The following is a 12,189-nucleotide window of genomic DNA, read 5'->3' as shown; positions in this document are numbered from 1 at the left end:
GATTTTTGCTTTCCAAGGGTTCCTATGCCAGAGCTGACTTTGCATCCTATGATGAAGTCACCATTAGCACCCAAACTGGTTATTCCTGCTTGCAAACTTTAATTTAGTGATGTTAAGTTGTATATTTTTATCTTGATGAACCAGTGGTCACACAGGTATCCGGTCTTCATATCAGCCCATCAAATTAGTATTGCTGAGCCAGTGACCTCATAAAAGTCCATGCTTTAGCAAGCTAGAGGAACTGAGCCAGTGACATCACAAAGACTTGTGCCTTGACTTGTGCCATCAGCCCAGAAAGTAAAGGTGCTGTTCACAAGTTCACAAAAGTCCTGGCATCTGCCAAGTAACTAAAGATACTGCAGCAGTAGCTCACAGATGCCCTAGACTCATCAGCTCAGCATGCTAATCATGGCTTAAAATAAGGGGGAGCAATGTGGAAATGCAGTTGCCTCTCATCTGCTAAAATCAGAAGAGTTTCCCTTCTCTCTTCTTCTGATGGGGTAGGGGATGCTCATCTCTACCAGTGTAGTCCTCCTGCTTCTTTTTCCCTTGCTGGTGAAATGAGGATTCATCGGGTAATCTAAACTGGTGGGCATCTGGCACCTGGCTGGGGAGTTTATAGGGCTCCAACTCTACTCATCATTAAGTGGGGCTGCACAAGTGTCCCCCTACTGTGCATGTGCTATTTTGAAGATTTAGTAATAAGCTCTCGGCTAGCTAAAGGGATACAAAACAAGAGTTGACACAGGAAGAAAATCCTAAAGGACTGATTTTTAATTAACTTTAAACGTGATTTGCTTGAAAATCTTGAAAATTCAACCTGTATTTACAGATCTTGCACTGTCAATTTGGGGAAAATACAGTATATTCTGCAAAAGAGAATCTCTGCTTTAAGTGAAAAACTCAGTATGACCTTGAATATGGAACCTTGACCAGCCCCTCCACAATATCTAGTTAGTGAGGGTCAAAGCTTATATTACTGTATATTTTTAAATAATTTTCTGTTAAGATTTTCATGCCTTTGTATATACTGGTGTAAATAAATCATCTTTGTTTATTACCCTCAGAGTGAGATGCTTAATTGGGGAAGAGAAAGAGGCTAAAAAGATACTTATAACCTATTCCATCTGCATTCAAGGCCTGTTAAATGATCGGTGAGAGATACAGGAAAGAGATCAAGAAGCTCCACTATGTAAGGTAAAACAATTAAGTGGCAGAGACTGCATATAAATCAAAAGAAAAGACCCACCAATACAATTTGTTACAGACTCAGGCAGTACTAAAGGAAGTTGTCTGTGACAGAGCCATATTGGCATTTCTGCTTCGTTGTGCCCAGTGCAATTTATTCTCTACAGGGATTTTAAGTATCCTCCTATGCAATCATTTGACTGGCATTTTGGAAAAATGCCTTTTTCCTAACAGTTGATAAAACTCAAGCTAGATTATTCAAAGAAATGACATAGAATTTGTCACAGACAGAGGTCACGGTTTTGGGCCAAGTTATTAAATTCACTATGGTGCATAAGTAAAATGAGAAGATCCTAAATTTTTCATTCCTCTTTTAATTAGAGTATGAGTTTTCAAAAAACTGCTAGTGAACACAGTTACTGAGGAGAAGGATGTCCAAGCACAGAATACTGTATCTCAAGTACAGGTATTTTCCAGAGTTTTAAATGTATTTACTGAGCTCCCTGTTCTTTTTTCACTTCTAACATTCTCATCTCCAGCAGCCAATGTTATTTATAAAGAAGGTTGTATTCCAGCTTCCATACTAATTTGCCCCCTATTTTCATTTGCTCATATTTTCCCTTCTGAGCTGAAATTTTCCATGTTTGATCTTAGACATATGTGTATTACTCAGCAATATACTGGCTGAGCCATTTTTAAGTTGTGTTTGCAAGGAAAAAAAACCATACTATCCATGTGTTGTGATGAAACTTTATGCTTGCATTAATGACACACGTCTGAGTCTAAACCTTGGTGCATATGGCTTGTTTTAAAGACCAACCTGCGATTAGACCTGACACCACTGTGAAGGAATGTAAGGATTCCTTGACATTTCATTGAATGGCCATATTAGGGCTTCCTGGATATTAGCTCTGGGCCCTTGGGGAGCGCAGGAGCTACATGCTTCTTCTGGAAAGGAAATGGGCCATGGACTTCAAGTAGACTCAAGCACATGCTTAACTGCTGTCCTGAATAGAGAGGCTTTCCTAGATTGGAGCTAAAATATGCAACTGAGCCCTAACACATGAAAAACAGTCAAATCATTGACTCACTGAATTGTTAAATATTTGCATTGCATTTGAATATGCAAATTTACACTCTAGCCCCCATCCCACAAGTTGTGCAGGCATGTCCATGCAGCCACACAGAGTCTCATTGATTTTATATAGGCATCCATCTACGTGGAGCAGCTTTCAGGATTGGGGCCTCTATGAATAATTCTTAACAGTATCATTTCACACAGGTTCCTAATGCTGATACTCAACCCCAACTTCTGGAAGAAAATATTTGTCATAACTTGCATTATTAACATTTGAAAATATTATATATAGTCATTAGACCTTAATGTTTCACTGAAATGCTTTACTTAAAAAAAAAGGACTGCTGAAGGACTGCAATAGCTTTACAAAGAGTGTTTCAGTTCATTAAGGTGAAAGGCCATAAAAGCTGCTAGAGGAAGAACTACAAAGTTGCACAAAAATATTTTAAAGTCACCATATCTCCAGTAGCACAATCTATGATCTAAGAGAAAATAATAATAATAAAAACATTTAACTGTTTGCATTTTTAAAAGCTGCATAATATATATCAATTGGACACACTGTAGATGAAAAAGATTTTTCACTAGGAAAATTCTTTAAAGTTTATCATATTGTTCTTTGATTTCTCCAGAATTTGAAAACCCTTCACACCAGTTTTCTTAAATTCTGTATAACCCTTGGTCATATAATTTGTATTGGACTCTTAGAATACATGAAAATCTAGCTATTTCAACTGTGTAATAAAAAAGTGTATTTTGCCTTTTCAGATCTTTCCTTTACACCATTTCACTGTGCTTATAGTGCACATGAAAGGGCAAAATAGATACAGACTGTAATAACATCTCTGAATGAAAGGAGCATCAGCAGCTCATCCATGACTAGTGTCCTATATGTTTAGTGTTGGTACCCAGTTATGCTATTTCCTATCTCAATTGCTTGTCTTTTTATGTGGCCCTGATGAATATGAACACTTATATTATATGACATGCTACCGTACAATTCCAGTAATCCAGTGACCTTTTGAAGAATACACAAAACTTTTAGATAATGAGTTGAGCCCATTCTAGAGTCTCCCAACTTTGAACACAGACTTCAAAACTACCAGTTCTTCCATTTACAGAGCTACTGAGGTACCCATTAAAATATTGATTTTGAGTAGCTAGCACTGTAAGTGACCTGCAGAAGTCATCTTATAGAGAACCAATAAATTATACTGGATAGATTCTTCCATTGCATGTGTCTCCCACTGAAGTCAATAGGAGCCATGTGCAATGATACTGCTGGGCTAAGGGGAGCTCATCTCCATCAGAATAGCCCTCCTGCTGCTTCATTACCAGCTGGTGAAATGAGGACTGCTCAGGTAACCTAAATTGGGATCAGCAGGGGGGTTGTGTTGCACCACTACGCCTTACTAGTCTCACTTTGCAGTCCATAACTCAACCCCACTAAGATTTTTCTCTCCAACATCATATAAGTCTGGCTTTTGTTTCCATCACTGATGTATGTAACCAAATGACTCACAATCTTTTGCAGCCCTGTATTCGCTATCCTCCATTGTCGACAATACACACTTCCGATAGTGCTTTCCCTTCCTCATTCATAGTGCATATGCTGCATTTTCCTAAACACATTTCTTACTCCATTCTGTTTTAGCCTCTGTGCACATTCAGATCACCCAGCACCAACAGCAGGCTCCTCAGAAGCTGCTGTATCCACTAGTGCCTGCAAGTCTTGGTGGAAACTCTCCTTCTCCTTTTCATCACATCCTTGTTAAGATGCATGCACTGATGTCACGCACATGACACACTTTAACTTGGCTCATACAACCATCAGTCTGTCACTTCCTCTAATAACTTCAAACGCACCTTTTGTCATCTGTGTAGGTTAAGTTGATAAGTGCGTGGGGCCCAGTTAGAAGGCCTCTTCATATATTGATCGATCTACCTTGTGAGCTTAGAGGAACCTGGCATTGACTAGAAAAATAGCAATTCCTCTTAAATAATTTCCTTTATCTGTTGATAGAATCCTCTATTGCACTGAGACCCAAAAGTATCATTCTGCAAAGCATTAGATGTGTATGTTTGAACCTGAGCACACGGTAAAGTGTGTATGAATTACCAGCTGGCCTGTTTGACCCTAGTTCTTTTTAACGTACCTCATCTGAGACTTTATATTACTTGACCATAAATAACAGGATACATGTTTGTGTTTTGTTGCAACTATTTATTAATCCTGTGTAATCAAAGAAGCCATATTTGTTTTTGCTTCTGAACTGTATATTCTTCTACTATTATATTCCCAGCTTTTGTGTCTATTTAAAGAGACATATTCTTTTAACAGAACTGAGAAATACTATTGTTTGTGAATGAATGGTTATTAATTGATTAGGATTTTAATATTAAGTGGTCTGGATCTAAGATTACTGCCTGAGTAAGAAATACTTTACTGAACGAACTGGGTATTGAAATAGTAGGCAACGTTCCCTGGCTACAAATCCAAAAGCGCTTATAAAAAATAATAATAAACCTATAATGAATTACTAATGAATTAAAACATTATATCAACTTAGTTTGCTGGTTTCTTCTAAAATCAACTGGCACCCTAATATGTATTAATCATTAGGCACTCTTGTCATCCCTACATTAAACAGCATTAGATACTTGTCTATTTTCCCCCTTAACTCATACAGAATTGGTTCAGTAACCACAGTTACTGCATGGGCTTCCTTTTACTGATATTCACTAGATCCTTCTCAGTGTATCAATACATTTCTTTTTCATGCATCATATAATCAAATACTATGTTCGTCTGAAAGCCCTCCAGGTTCCTCAATCTTGTTTCTACGTGATTCTTTAAAAAAATTTGTTGAAATGCAAATGTAATCCCAGTGTAGGAAAATTAATGCATTGCATCCATATGAAATTCATAAGACATTTCACATACTACAGAGGTTTATAGACAGTTCTTTTAGAAGTTTGTCTGTATAGCACTGAATTCTAACACAGTATTATATATCTAACTGGAAATGCCTTTATATTTATTCCATCTGCTTATCTGTGGAGGAAGTAGTTGTAATCTAAAGAACTCATGTTTTAAATCAATTGCAAATTAACAGCCCAATCCTGCAATCTTTATTCACACGAATAGTCCTTCATCAAGTAAGGACTGGAACCTAATTAACATAGTCTGATTCCTTGCTCAAATACAAATTACCATTTGACAGTTGATCTCATTCTCTGATATAGATTGATATTCATTGTTGTACTTACCACAGTGGTTCAGTTTGTAGCAGTATTTCCATTATAAATGATTATTTATCAGGAGATGATATTTTTATCACAGAAATTCCCATCAGGCTGAGTTTAGGCATATTATCAAATTTGGAAAAAAATTGAATATTTTTAAAGTTAAACAGGTTAGTGGTTCTATATATTTCTACTCTCGCCTCTTCCTCAGATTTCTGTAAAAAAAGAAAAAAAAACCCACAAATATATAGGGTTGAATTCTCATCACAGTTACACCAGCATAACCCTGGATTATCTCCACTGAGTTCCACAGAGTTAATGCTATAACTGTGATGTGTATCTAGGCCTAATTATTTTTTCCACAAAAATGTTGAAGGCCATGAGTTAAAATATGAGTAGCTGCCTATAAATAGTTTATTTAAACAGTTACCACTGGAGGGTTATTTTGTCCAGACAATTTCCCACTGTGCGTGCAGAGTACTGTCTTAATAGCCAAAAGAAGGTTCTTCCTTGGCAAGGAGCAGAATCTACTGCACAGAGTTGTTCCTTCACTGTAGGAATCCACCTTCTGGCTGGGGAAAGGATGTTCCAAGGGGAACAGTGGGGGCAAAAAAACTCATTAGCATCACGACTGAACTTGGTAAGTGTATGGAGGGGATGGTATGATGAGACTGCCTACAATGGCATGTAGCCAATCTGCAACTGCTAGTAGCCAATGTCTCCAACAGCTGGTGATGGGACACTGATGAGGAGGGGTCTGAATTACTACAGATAATTGTTTCCCAGGGTCTGGTCGGTGCATCTTGCCCACATACTCAGGATCTAACTGATCATCATATTCAAGGTCTGGAAGGAATTTTCTCCCAAATCACATTGGCAGAGACCCTGTTTTTTGTTTTGGGTTTTTGCCTTCTTCTGCAGCATGAGGCCCAAGTTACTTACAGGTTTAAACTAGTTACAAATCTCTGTAACTTGAAGTCTTGAAATCATGAGTTGAGGACTTCAGTGACTTAGTCAGAGGTTAGGTGTGTATTACAGGAGTGGGTGGGTGAGGTTCTGTGGCCTGCAATGTACAGGAGGTCAGACTCAATGAACATGATGGTCCCTTCTGATCTAATAGTCCATACGACACTTTCTCCTCCCCACCCCCGGCCCAACCATCCTCTTCAGTGGCCTCTGCTCCTAATGGGTAGCAAAAAGAGGGATCTCTAGTTTTTACTCCCCCACACGCATACCCCCTTCCAAGCTGTGGAGAAGAAAGGGGACTTCAAGAACTTCTATCCTGCCTGTGGTCTGCTCCTCACTCACCTGAAAACACTGGAAAATGGAATTCTCTGTAGTGGAACATCAGCCACTGCTGTAGGAGAAACTTTTAGTTATGAAGAATAATAGGGGGAAATGACCATTCATCCTTAAAAAATAATTCAAATGTAGTGAATGCACAAGATTTCATCGAGTTTTAACTATATGGGAAGTTGCAAGAGTGTGTTTTACTGTTACTGAGATAACTCGTAGGGTGGAGGGGTTGAAGAGGAAGGATAAAAATCTCCAATTTTGAATGGTACATATCTTAAAGGATTCCTTAAAAAAATCCTTCATGAATTAACAGATTTACCTGTAAATTCTCATAAAATATATTCTGTACTCAAAGAGTAGGAGTCGTAATTTGGGGGAGCATATTTTTCTCACACACCAAAATGACTGAATCCCTGCTTTAAGCACAAAATTCAACTCGTGCTTAACTATGGAGGTGCGACTGATGCTTCATTGTGATTTGAAATCTATAAACTAAAGCATCTTCACTTGGCTCAGCATCTCAAATATTTTACAGTTTCAGTTTCTCTCCTGTTCTCTGCCAAGGAGAGGAGAGGGAAGAGCTCTCCCTACCGAAAAATTAAATTTCTTTTGGTTCTGGCTCTGCTAGTTAGTCTCTCTCACCTGCACTTTCTTCCTATGCCTTCTTATACTACCTGTGTTAATGGACCAATTTGCTCATTAGACCTCCCACAGCCCATACTAATCCACTAATTAGGGTGAGACAGGTCCATCCTAGAGGGAATTAATTTGTATTTAAGCAACCTGAGTGCTGGCTCAGCATTTGGTTCCCAGAACTCTGTCACAGAAGGCAACAGTTTTACTTCTGGAAGTGCCACCTCTGATATACCAAATGCTTAATGTCAAATATACTAAAAAGAATAAGAATGGCATATAGGGTATATCTTTATACATGTACAGATTAGCTCCCAGCAAGCCATATTACTCAATTTGTATGTTTCAAATTTTAACTGACCTGGTTTCTTTCAAGAAATATTTCTAATCCTGGCAGATTACCCATAACATCATAGTTTGGAAAGAGATTTAAATTCAGTTGTTAGTTTTATACTGAAAAAATCCATTTCTGTCCCAAGAGCAACCCATAAATGGCTAAAAACAATTCATCGCTTTCTCCCAGAATTTTTTTTTAAAATCAGGGCTCTAGTGAGTGAATGGGAGAAGTGGATTTCAGAGCCTCGGCCCCTTGTAGAAAAAACCCTGCCACCAGCCACCTTCCTTTAAGACAAATGGCTATGTAAAATATTACAGATGGACTAGACAGATGTTCTTAAGCCTGTGACTGCCAGAATCTGGGAGTGGACAACAGGGGATGGATCACTCGATAATTACCCTGTTCTGTTCATTCCCTCAGAAGCCTCTGAAGCAATATGATGACTCAGCAAGCACTGCTGTTTGCAGAGTGCTGCCATTTTGATGTGCATACCCTTCAAAAGACCTTTTTCTTATATTAAAGATTGCAGTGCCTCAGACTCATATCTTGAAAATAAAGTGTTCTTCCAATTTATCACACACGTAGGGGAGGGACTTCACTGAGTGGGTCTCTGGTAGCTGCAGGCTGCTAAGGAGACTAATGCTATTTCTGAGCCTAATACCCTGGCTATGATGTAACTCCTTTATTTTTATCCACACGTTCTGTGTTACAGTGAAGTGAAACCATTTTTTTCTTAGCCCTCAAAGAATGGCATTTAGATATCAAATACACGTTCAAAACATTTTTCATTTACTTTCTGTTTTCATAGTTTTCCCGTAAAAGGATCCAATGTGCATCCAAGTTAACTAAATATTTTGAATCAAGCAAATAATTCTGAAAGGGGGAAGAGCAAAAATTATATAGCATAGTGCATGTAAAAAATGCGCTAAAATTTTAACTGGCAAGGTTAACATTTCTGGGCATTCAATCTATTTTGGGAATATGCATTGTTGGATAAGATCTTGGTACTACCAAAGTATGTTTCCCTAACAGTCAGTCATCAACATGATTGCCATTGTTGATCTGTAGGGTCAGTAACTGAATCTATCCACAGAATTCAACATAAGTTATCTTTATATTATATAGCCCCATCTTTGGGCCTAAACCCATTAAACTGTCATCTGTGGGGTTTTATCATTTTTACTTGAGGGGACTAGTGAGAGTTTGCATTCTTTACTTGTTTTTAAAATACATCTAAGACTAAACTATTGTATCCTGAAAACTCCATTTTACGTCATACTTTGTCTCCTGTTAGCATGGTTGCAAATAATAACAAATTTAATAACTTTTAAACAGCAGGGTATCAGAAATACCAGCATTAGAAATATTTAAATTAGACATTTGATATATAATTCTTCATTCCCCATCAAATGCTGTCGAGCTTTTGTTGCCCACTTCAATGGACAGGAGTATGTGAATTGTATTTTTTAAGGTGCTTTCTTTGATGTGCAAATAAACAACAAAGTTCAGATAAGAAAATTCAATATATTTGCTGTGTACTTCAAGTCAGCGAATGAAATAGATGAAGTGCACTTGTTTTATTTTGACAGGGGAAAATGTCACAAGGCACATTCAAAATGAAATGTAATAATTGCAGGAAAATATACTTTAATGTTATTATAACAACAGGATACTGGAGATGAAAGAATGAAAATAACATTTCAATATCTCTGCTAAGGGATAGATGAAAATTGTGCACTGAAAATGTATTTTTTACCTTGATACAGGTCCAGTGATCAACCGTAAAACAGTTTTCAGTTACCCAAGAGTTCACAATATTCCTTCTTCTTCTTGGGCTGCCACCTTGACGTGGTGGAGAAGCTTGTGCATACTTAAGACCTTAAGAGTGATGCCGTCAGGAGTCCTTTACTCCTGGTAGGGTCACCAATGGCAGTAAGGTCAAGGTACCAGACAAACTGCAGCCCAACACAACCCAGTATAAGACCTCAACAGCAGAACAGGCGGATGAAGCAGGCTCACCTCTCAATGGCTGTGAAAGCAGATAAAGTTCTGCAATGGAGGAGAAACCCCCAGTCATCTTGGACCTCCTTGCCACTGGACACAGGTGCCTCTTCCACCAAGATTTGTGTTGCTGCTGGTGCACAACATCTCCCCGACATTAAAAGTCCTGCGGCAATGGACGAGTGGCAACAGGGATAGGCGAAATGATCACCAGACAGAGACCCACACACAGGCAGTGACCGCAAGATGGTTTTCATGTGCCCGTGGACTAGGATCTGGTGGCATTTTCAGCAGTAGCGGTCATGACTGAGCAGGCCTTTTTAGGAATCCCTCTGGTTCAACCCATATGGGAAATGGGCTAGAAAAGGTGCCCCAAACATAGGCTATCCCATCATACCTGACTGCATAACCGCATCCAGAGGGATCACTCCCAATGCGGTTGTAAAACCATAATGTTTCTTGCAACTTGGAATTTCCATACCCTAATAGAAGGATCAAAAAGTGAAAGACCCAAATGCAGAACAGCAGTTTTTGCCTGAGAACTCTTGAGGTATAACACCGACATTACTGCTCTCAGTGCAACAAGGCATGCAGATGAAGGCCACTTGAGGGAAGAGAGCAGCAGTTACACTTTTTTTCTGGAAAGGAAAACCAGCAAGTGACAGGCGAATCCACAGCGTTGGCTTTGCAATCAAAAAACTTTTAGTCAACTGCCTGCCTGAGCTCCCTGTAACCATCAACGAGCACCTTATGACCCTCGCAATCTAACTGGTCAATAAGTCATTTGCCACTATCATCTGTGCATATGCACCAGAACTTGACACTGAAGAACAGAAAAAAATCCTTCTACACTGACCTTAATGAAATTTTGTCATCCATTCCAAAAACAGATAAGATAATCCTCTCAGAGGACTTTAACACAAGAGTTGGACAAGACTCTAACATATGGAGTAGCACTGTTGGGAAGGAAGGAGTGGGCAAGACCAGTTCAAATGGCATCCTTCTACTCAGCAAATGTGCAGAGCATGACCTTGTTATCACAAATACACTCGTCAGAAAAAGCAACAAGCACAAAACAACTTGGCAATACCTCCGCTCAAAACTGTGGCACCTCCTAGACTATGTCATTGTAAGAACACAAGATCTAAGAGATGTCTAAATCACCATGAGAGGTCATGAGAGGAGCTAATGATTGCTGGACTGACCACTGCCTGGTGAGGTCAGTCATTTCCATCAGGATTGCATCGAAATATAGAAAGTAATCCACATCACACAGACGGCAATACAACATCCAAAGACTTCAATCCTAAGTGCATCAAGAGAACTTCCAAACACTCCTCAGTGAAAAACTGACCATGTGCACACCTGGAAATGAAAACACAAGTGTTGAAGAAGATTGGGAAGCCCTAAAACAGACCATCCATGAGGCTTGTGGGGACTCCATCGGCCTTGCTACCTGCTGCCATCAGGAATGGTTTGACAATAACAACATTGAGATTACATCCCTTTTGGACCAGAAGAGAAAAGCTTTCTGTGACTGGCAAAACCACCACTATCCAGTCAGAAGCAGAGCTCTTTCCATCAACTCAAAGATGAAGTTCAAAGGAGGATCCGAGAAATCAAAAACAAATGGTGGGAGGACAAAGCAAAAAGAAATCCGAACATTTGCTGACAGATATGATATGTGGAGCTTTTCTTGTGAGAGACAAAGACCCTGTATGGACCAAGCTCATGTGGCCTCACACAATGAGATCCGAAGGTGGTAGTACCCTTCTTAAAGATAATGAATCCATCAAAGAGCAATGGAAGGAACACTACCAAAAGCTTCTAAATAGAGAATTGACTGTCACTGACAACACAGTCGACTCCATCCCTCAACACCCAATCTGGGAAACTCTTGCCAATCCACCCAAACTTGAGGAGATCTTGAAAGCAATTAAACAAATGAAGAACAATAAAGCACCAGGTCCTGATGGCATACCAGCTGAAATACTGAAAGTGGGGGGAGAAACCCTGACTGGCGAAGACTTGTCAGAGAGGGAACATCCACTTTTGAGGAAAATCAAAGGAAAGACAAATGTCACGCAGCAATCGTGGCCCAACTCTGTCTTCCAGCACCACCTGCAACATCTGCCAATGAGCCTGTGGCTCAAGGATCAGACTCCTCAGTCACCAAAGGACCCATGAAAAATTAAAACCTGTGAAAGAGATCATCCTCGACCTCAAGGGATCGTCAATGATGATGATAGTATTCCTTAGCTACAGGAAATACTGAGACGTTATCCAGTTACCTAATGCAATTATTGAATAGTTGTTTTTTTAAGAATGATTGCTGTTGTTCAATGGCCTGTATTTTAAGCTGTCCAAAGCAGGTTAAAATTAACAAAAGTCCAGCTTGACAAATTATATA

At 39.2% G+C, this 12,189-nt stretch overlaps 1 long non-coding RNA gene across 1 annotated transcript; it reads left to right on the top strand.

Annotated features, from left to right (window-relative positions):
* Window positions 1-346: 346 nt before the first annotated feature.
* Window positions 347-11,958, top strand: LOC123345529. The gene is made up of 4 exons (XR_006572814.1): window positions 347-500; window positions 1,068-1,197; window positions 1,570-1,654; window positions 9,545-11,958. It is a non-coding gene; the product is annotated as an uncharacterized LOC123345529 (long non-coding RNA).
* Window positions 11,959-12,189: the final 231 nt, after the last annotated feature.

This window comes from Mauremys mutica, chromosome 1, assembly GCF_020497125.1.
Source record: "Mauremys mutica isolate MM-2020 ecotype Southern chromosome 1, ASM2049712v1, whole genome shotgun sequence".
Classification (NCBI taxonomy): domain Eukaryota; kingdom Metazoa; phylum Chordata; order Testudines; family Geoemydidae; genus Mauremys; species Mauremys mutica.
This window is presented reverse-complemented; position numbering and strand designations above follow the sequence as displayed.